Source organism: Trichechus manatus, unplaced genomic scaffold, assembly GCF_000243295.1.
Source record: "Trichechus manatus latirostris isolate Lorelei unplaced genomic scaffold, TriManLat1.0 scaffold00011, whole genome shotgun sequence".
NCBI classification, from domain to species: Eukaryota; Metazoa; Chordata; class Mammalia; order Sirenia; family Trichechidae; genus Trichechus; species Trichechus manatus.
Genome location: NW_004443947.1, coordinates 5,277,541 through 5,286,658, shown reverse-complemented (window position 1 = coordinate 5,286,658; position 9,118 = coordinate 5,277,541).

Genomic DNA, 9,118 nt, shown 5'->3' with positions numbered 1-9,118 from the left:
TCCATTTCTCCACTATATGTGTGTGTGTGTGTGTATGTATATATATATATATATATAATATATTTACTATCTTTCCTTTAGCAACTAAGAAGTATTTTGTGGAAAGATAATTTGAGACTATGCAAATGTCTTGTTCCTCACCAAAGCAGTGGAACTATCAGATCTGCACTTTAGGAAGAATATGAAATTATTTTGTAGAATGGTTTGGAATGGAGGCAAGACAGGAGATGAAAAAGAAAATCTGGAGATTGTAAAGAAGTCCAAGTGAAAAGTGAAATGCAGTTGAATTAGGGTAGCAGAGGGGATGGAGGAGGGGAAACAAATTATTAGATGTAGGAGATAAGACAGATGATGAAGTTTTGAGAATGAATAAATAAAAAATAAGGAAGTTAGGAGGAAGAATTGGTTTCGTGGAGGCACTAAATTTCATTTAGGCATGTTGCATTTTAAGTGATAGTGAGGTACCTAGGTGAAAATTCCAAGTGAGCAATTGGAAGTGTTGTGTTGGAGCAAATATGATTTCTGTACTGCATAAACGTCATATGTAGTTCAAGCAGTAGATGCGGATAAAAACCTCAAGATGAGAATGGAGATAGAGATGAAAGGAGTGGGCTGAAAACACAATGTCAGGGAATGTCTATGATAAAGAGGAATTTTCAAGTTGAAAGAGTCAGGGATTGTAGGGGCTTAATCAGGAGTAATGAGAGATGACTGTGTGGCTGACAAGGGAGGCAAATGAAGCTTGCAGGAGATCAAGGCATTGGCAGTTCAAAGGAGGGCAAGACCTCCTTGTTCAGTGAGTGTGTGAGTACAAAAAGTAGAACTACAGAGATATGTCAGCCAGGAACATTTCAAGTTCCAGATCCCCCAAGTAAAACAGAAATTCCAAGTGATGACAGTGTCCAAGCAATGGCCTTGCTTGTGAGGACTGAAGTAGCTTGGAGATGAAGGCCTGTGGTAGGGTGCTTCTGTGACACAGTTGCTATAAAGGAGCAGTTGAAGTAACCAAGGGTATTAGCAGGAGTTAGAGGGGAGAAGGAAAATATGAGTTACACATTGAGTCCATTGGAAGCTTCCTATAGTCAGCTAGAAAAAGTAAGTCATAAAAACAGTAACTATGGGGAGTGGCTAACAGCTGCTTTGAGGTCTTAGAAATGTTAAAAATTTTCTGGTAACTGCTGACTGTGACATTTTATATTAACAAGATTCAATTTTTGTCATCTTTTATTTAGGATTAATCTATCTTTGGATCTGTTTATCACAGAAGATTATGAAGAGTTTAAAGATGGAACATTAAATTGAGTCATAACTTTTTGATAATTTTGGTCTGTTTTGTTGGAATTAGGATTTTAATTGGATAGAAAAACTACCTTCTTTATATAAAATATTATAGTATTTCTCTGTAAATTAATTAAAACCTTAGTTAAATATTGTGCTATTTTCAGAATTAATACTTATTCCATATTCTTTGAAATTAATCTTATATATAAAATTTAAATTAGCATATCAGTACAATTGCATGTATCAAAATGATCAACTTTTCCCTTTTATTAGAGTCTACCATCACTGCTTTATTCATCCCTTCTTTAAGATGTAACTGTTTTAAATTAAACTTGGATCCATGTGAATTAATTTTGGCTTCCTCATTTTTTCCAAATTTCTCAATCATTTTATGATAAAAACCTACAATTTACATAGCAACAATTATTTTGAGTGTTAAAAACTAAGCTGAGGATTATTTAAACCCTCTTTTCATCCTAGAGGAAATTAGTATATTTATGTAAATTCTGTATTATAAATATGGGGTACCATACCATACCATACCCACTGCCATTGAGTGGATTCTGACTCATAGCGACCCTACAGGACAGAGTAGAACTGCCCCATATGGTTTCCAAGGAGCGCCTGGTGGATTCGAACTGCTGACCTTTTGGTGAGCAGCTGAGCACTTAACTACTGCGCCACCAGGGTTTCCATAATATGGAATATATTAGGAAAATTTTAGGGCAAAGATCAGAGGAGACTCTTTTCTCCTTGCCAGAACCCTAAGTAATAGAAGCATTTTTTAAAGTCAATGAATGAGAGGTTTAGAACTCTGAATATCATTTATAAATGTTTTTCAGTGAAGTCACTTTATTTACTAGTTAAGATAATAATAATGGTCAGTTATTACCTACAGTGGTTTATCAGCTTTCTGCCGGTACAGTCTCTCTTGCTAAATGGAATCAAAGGTGTAGGTGGACTGGAAACTTAGGAGAGGAAGACAGAAAGACATTTGTCCATGTCTTGAGGTGGCAGGTAGCACCTCTGAGTGGGTATGAACTGCAAAGCTTTTGGTTAGCAGTTTAGCACTTAACTGCTTGTGCCATCCAGGGACTCCCTATTTACGCTAGAGAGGAACTTTTCATCACTTCTGGGTGGGGGTGGGAGTTCCATCTCCTTATGTGGTCTCTGCTGATCTACCCTGTGGTCTTAAAATGACCCCTGCTCTCACCTAAGATATCAAATCAAAATCAATATTATCATATTCTTGGAGGGGTGGAAGAGGTGGAAATTAGTGATACCTACCATTAAAGAAAGATAGGTGGTGATCCCCATCATATGTATGTTACATTTGCCAGCCAGATGAAAATCCTGGCTCCCTGCTTGGCCTCCTCTGACACCATCCCTTCATAATAAGGTAGGTGTTAGCGCACCTCATTACAGAGCTTCAGAGGTGGAAGTCTAGGCTCTGCACTCAGCCTCTGCTCATATAGGTGGTGGTGGGGCCAGTTTTTTCTGTTGTCTTTGACTGGAGTAGACCAGGTATTGTCTAAAAGTGTTCTGTCTTGTTAGGCTGCCCCTTTCCTGGTTCTTCATCTAGACAGAGTAGGCGTTTGTTGGAGCTTTTTTTTTGTCTGTGCCATTGTCGTTTCTAGGATGTCAGCTTATTCAGCTTCAAGTGGGATGCATGAGGAAACTCACAGCTGTGCTGTTCCTAAGGTCCTGAGTTTCTTGGCCAGTCTGCCTTCTTCTCTCCACCTTTCAGAGTCTTCTTACGTTTGTTTTATGTATGATAGCCAGGGTTTTTAGTTGTACTTAGTAGGAGGAATTGGGAAAAGTTTATCTCCTTCACCTTCCCAGAAGCAAAAGTATCAATTGATATTTTACAAATAAAGGTTCAAGAGCATTCTAATTAAGAAAGAATAGTCTTTTAATAAATAGCACTGTAACAATTGGGTAGCTGTATGTAAAAACAAAAAAACCCTCTACCTAAACTCACACCATATACACATATATAAATAAATAAATATACATATGTTTACATACTTAGAATGAATCATATGTGTAAGCGTAAAACATAAAGCCATAAAGCGTTTAGAAGAATATATAGGAGAAGATCTTCATGACAAAGGGTTAGGCAAAGAGTTCTTCCCCGTGACACTACAAGCATGATCAATAAAGAAGATTTGATAAATTGAACTTCATGTCTGCAAAGGAGCCCTGGTGGTGCAGTAGTTAAGAGCTTGGCTGCTAACCAAAAGGTCAACAGTTCAAACCTTGGAATCCCTGTGGGGCAGTTCTACTCCATCCTATAGGGTTGCTGAGAGTCAGAATTGGCTTGACGGCAATGAGTGTCTGCAGAAGACACCATTAAGGGAGTGAAAAGCTGCAGAATGGGTGAAAATAGTTGAAAATCACATATCTGATAAAGGACTAGTATGCAGTAGATATAAAAAACTATATAAACTTAACAGTAAGGAAATAAACAACCTGTTATGGATTGAATTGTGTCCCCCAAAGATATGTGTTGGAATCCTAACCCTTATATCTGCGGATGCAATCCTGTATGGAAATAGGGTTTTCTTTGTTATGTTAATGATTCTGTATCATTGTAGGGTGTGTCCTAAACCTAATCACTTCTGAGTTATAAAAAGAGCAGATTAGACACAGGCACATGCAGAAAATGGTGAAGACAGATGCCATGTGAGGATCACCAAAAAAAAAAAAAACACAGAATGCTACAGACAAGGAAGGAATTGACATGGCCAAGACCTTGAGTTAGACTTTTGGACTTCTAGCCTCCAGAACTGTGAGAAAATAAACTTCTATTTTTTAAAGCCACCCACTTGTGGTATTTATGTTACAGCAACACTAGGAAACTGACACACAACCCAGTTAAAAAGTGGGCAAAAAACCTGAACACACACTTCACCAAAGATGCACAATGACAAATAAACCCACGAAAAGATGTTTGACATTGTTGGCATTTAGGGAAATGCAAATTAAATGATGATGAAATACTACTACATACCTATTCAAAACCAAAAAACAAAACTCACTGCCACTGAGGTGATTCCAACTCACAGCAACTTTATAGGACAGAGTAGACGTCCCTATAGAGTTTCCAAGGCTGTCAGCTTTACAGAAGCAGAGTGCCACATCTTTCTCCCAAGGATGGCTGGTAGGTTCCAACCGCCATCCACTACACCTAGCAGCTGAGTGCTTAACCACTGCACCACCAGGGCTCCTGTACATACCCAGTAGAGTGGCCAGAATAAAAAATACTGACTATACCAAGTGCTGATAAGGATGCAGACAACTAGAATTCTCATGCATTGCTGGTGGGAATGTAAAATGTTATAGCCACTCTGAAAAATAGTTTGGCAGCATCTTAAAAAACTACACATGCAATATCATACAAGCCAGCAGTTGCACAACTGTGCATTTACTCACTAACTTATGTTTGCATAAAACCTATACATAAATATTTATAGCAGCTTTATTCATAATAGCCAAAAACCTGAAAATAACCCAGATGTCCTTCAACAGATGAATGAGTAAACAAAGTGTGATACAGCTATACCATGGAATACTGCTCATCAATAGAAATAAACCATTGATACACATATCAACCTGGATGACTATACAGAGAATTATGCTGAATGAAAAAAGCAAATCCACAAAAGTTATATACTGTATGATTCCATTTATATACTGTATGATTCCATTTATATAGCATTCTTGAAATGACACAATTATAGAAATGGAAAACAGATTAGTTGTTTACTGGGATTAAAGAGGGAGGTAGGGGCTGGAGTGAAGTACACATGGCTATAAAAAGGAAACATGAGGGCTCTTTGTGATGATGGAAATATTATGTGCCTTGATTGTACCAATGTCAATATCGTGGTTGTGATTTTGTACTGCAATTTTGCAAGATGTTAACATCTGGGGAAATTGAATACAATGTACCCAAGGTCTGTCTGTATTGTTTCTTGCAACTGCATGTGACTCTACAATTATCTCAAAATGAAAAGTTTAATTAAAACAACTATACCATATTCCTTCAGTTAAATTATTACTTATTATAACAATATCTGAAAAATCAGCCATTGACAACCCTATGGAGGACAGTTCTGCTCTGACATACATGGGTCTCCATCAGTCAGAATCAACGGCAACTGGTATGGTATAATGATATATAATAAACAACAGTTCCTTTAAAAATATTAATTGACCAAATATCTGTGTGTCTTTTTCTGGATGCTCTATTTATTCTGTTCCAGTGAGCTATATGTCTACCTTTTCTCTAATACTACACTGTATTGAAGCTATAGTAAGCTTTGAAATTCAGTACTGTGTCCTATATCTTTGTTGTTGTCATTAGGTACTGTCTAGTCGGTTCTGACTAATAGCGACCCTATGTACAACAGAACAAAACACTGCCTGTCATGCACCATCCTCACAATCGTTGTGCTTGAGCCCATTGTTGCAGCCACTGTGATAGTACATCTTGTTGAGGGTCTTCCTCTTTCTAACTGACCGTCTACTTTACCAAGCATGATGTCCTTCTCCAGGGACTGATTCCTCCTGACAACATGTCCAAAGTACGTGAGACAAAGTCTCACAATCCTCACTTCTTTGGAGCATTCTGACTGTACATTTCCAAGACAGATTTGTTCATTATTCTGGTAGTCCATGGTATATTCCATATTGTTTGCTGACATCATAATTCAACGGCATCAATTCTTCTCCGGTCTCCCTTATTCATTGTCCAGTTTTCCCGTGTATATGAGGTGACTGAAAACACCATGGCTTGGGTCAGGCACACCTTAGTCCTCAAAGTGACACTTTTGCTTTTAAACACTTTGCAGAGGTCTTTTGCAGCAGATTTGCCCAATGCAATGCACTGTTTGATTTCTTGACTGCTGCTTCCATGGGTGTTGATTGTGGATCCAAGTAAAAAGAAACCCTTGACAACTTCAGTGTTCTCTCTGTTTATCATGATGTTGCTTACTGGTCCAGTTGTGAGGATTTTTGTTTTCTTTATGTTAAGGTGTAATCCATACTGAAGGCTGTAGTCTTTGATCTTCATCAGTAAGTGCTTCAAGTACTCTTCACTTTCAGCAAGCAAGGTTGTGTCATCAGCATATTGCAGGTTGTTAATGAGTCTTCCTCCAATCCTGATTCCTGGTTCTTCTTCATAGAGTCCACCTTCTCGGATTATTTGCCTAGCATACAGATTGAATAAGTATGGTGAAAGGATACAACCCTAACATACACCTTTCCTGATCTTAAACCAAGCAGTATCTCCTTGTTCTGTTCGAACTGGTCTATGTACAGATTCCTCATGAGCACAATTAAGTGTTCTGGAATTCCATTCTTCGCAATGTTATCCATAATTCGTTATGATCCACACAGTCTAATGCCTTTGCACGGTCAGTAAAACACACGTAAGCATCATTCTGGTATTCTCTGCTTTTGGCCAAGATCCATCTGACATGACATCCCTTGTTCCACGTCCTCTTCTGAATCCAGCTTGAATTTCTGGCAGTTCCCTCTCAATGTACTGCTGCAACCATTTTTGAATGATCTTCAGCAAAATTTTACTTGTGTGTGATATTAATGATATTGTTTGATAATTTCCATGTTCTGTTGGATCACCTTTCTTTGGAATGAGCACAAATACGGATCTCTTTCAGTCATTTGACCAGATAGCTCTGTTCTAAATTTTTTTGACATAGATGAATGAGCACCTCCAGCACTGAATCCATTTGTAGAAATGTCTCAGTCCATCAGTTTCTGGAACTTTATTTTTTGCCAGTGCCTTTAGTGTAGCTTGGATTTCTTCCTTCAGTATCATTGATGCTTGATCATATGCCACCTACTAAAATGGTTGAACATTGACCAATTCTTTTTGGTATACTGATTCTGTGTATTCCTTTCCATCTTCTTTTGATGCTTCCCGTGTCATTCCATTTTTTTGCCCATAGAATCCTTAAGTATTGCAACTCAAGCTTTGAATTTTTTCTTCAGTTCTTTCAGCTTGAAAAATGCCAAATGTATTTTTCCCTTCTGGTTTTTTAGCTCCACATCTTTGCACATTTCATTATAATACTTTACTATTGTCTTCTCAAGCCACTCTTTGAAATCTTCTGTTCAGCTTTTTTACTTCATCATTTCTTCCGTTTGCTTTAGCTACCCTACGTTCAAGGGCAAGTTTCAGAGTCTCTTCTGACATCCATTTTGGTCTCTTCTTTCTTTCCTGTCTTTTTAATGACCTTTGGCTTTCTTTATGTATGAAGTCCTTGATGTCATTCCACAGCTCCTCTGGTCTTTGGTTGTTAGTGTTCAGTGCATCAAATCTATTCTTGAGATGGTCTCTAAATTCATCAAATCTATTTTTGAGATGGTCTCTAAATTCAGGTGATCATGTGTACAGAATAATTGTATATTCCTGGAAACGTTACAATTTTAAATCAAGTTAATCTGTAGACTCCCAGTTGTCCTTATTGCACCTGAAGGATCTGAGTCACTGTTTCATGAAGTGTGTCCTCATTTAACCTCTATACTTTCTAAGAATCTGGTGGAGTATGAAAGAGATTTTTTGTATGTCTGCAAGTGTTCCAGTATAACCTCAGATGAGCCCATTGGATTGTCAATTGTCATGTTGGTCTTTCTGTGACTCCAGTGTGTCCTTATTTGTCTCCTTTTATTCTAGGAATCTGATGGCGTTTAGAGAAAATTTTCAAATAACTGGAAATAGCCTAGTTTTGACTATGGTTGACTCCATCAATTCCAGTATTTTAGGATCTTCCATATTAGGGATATTTACTCTCTGAGCCAGATTTTAAAAAAAAATCACTGTAAAATGGAATCTTCTGGACATCAAGAAACAGACCAACTAACAACTGAAATTATCCCAATGAAAGGCAATGCCAAGTATTCCCCAAACATGTGCTACCCACTCCTGCCTGAAGGTGGGAGTCCTCAGTTATCTAATGGTCTAGGGCAGAGATTGTGGAGGAGCGATGACATCCAGCCACAAGTCTCCTACCCTACGCGAATCAGGTTCAAGTGGGATGTTCATTTATTCACTCTTCATTTATTCTTGTGATATTTTTTGAGTACATAGTGTGTTCCAGATTCTGTTCTAGGCACTGGGGAAACAGAAACATACAAACAAAACATACAAAAAATCCCTGATTTTAGGGAAAGAGAGACAATAAACAAAATATATAGTATGTTAAAATGCTATGGGGAAAAATAAAGCAATAAATCAAGGAAGAATAAGAGGGTATGTCTAGGAATGCGTGTTAAGTAAGGTATCCAAGGAGACGCTTTACATAGAAGGTGATATTTAGGTAAAAACCAGAAGTAAGGAAGCCAGATATGCCACTATCTGAGAAAAGAACATTCTAAGTAGAGGCCAGGGTCCTGAGACTGGAGAACAGAAAAACAAAACAAAAGAAAAAAAAAAAAAAAAAGGACCAGTGGAGTAAGTAAGGTGCAGAGTGTAGTAGGAGGTGAGGTGAGAGGGTACAGAGGCCAGATTATGTTGGACTAGGGTAAAGATGTTCCTTTTACTCAAGTTAGATGGGAAACTGTTGGAGGGTTTTAAGCAGAGGATTCACATGAATCCATTATCAACAGAACTACTTTGGCTACTGTTTTGAGAATGGACGGAAAGGAGGCAAGGGCCTTCTTATATGAGTCACTGAGGGACTTTTCTGCCCCTATTTTTTTTTTTAATTGTACTTCAGGTGAAGGCTTACAGAACAAATAGTTTCTCAAGAAACAGTAGTACACATATTGTTTTATGACATTGGTTAACAACCCCACAACATGTCAACCC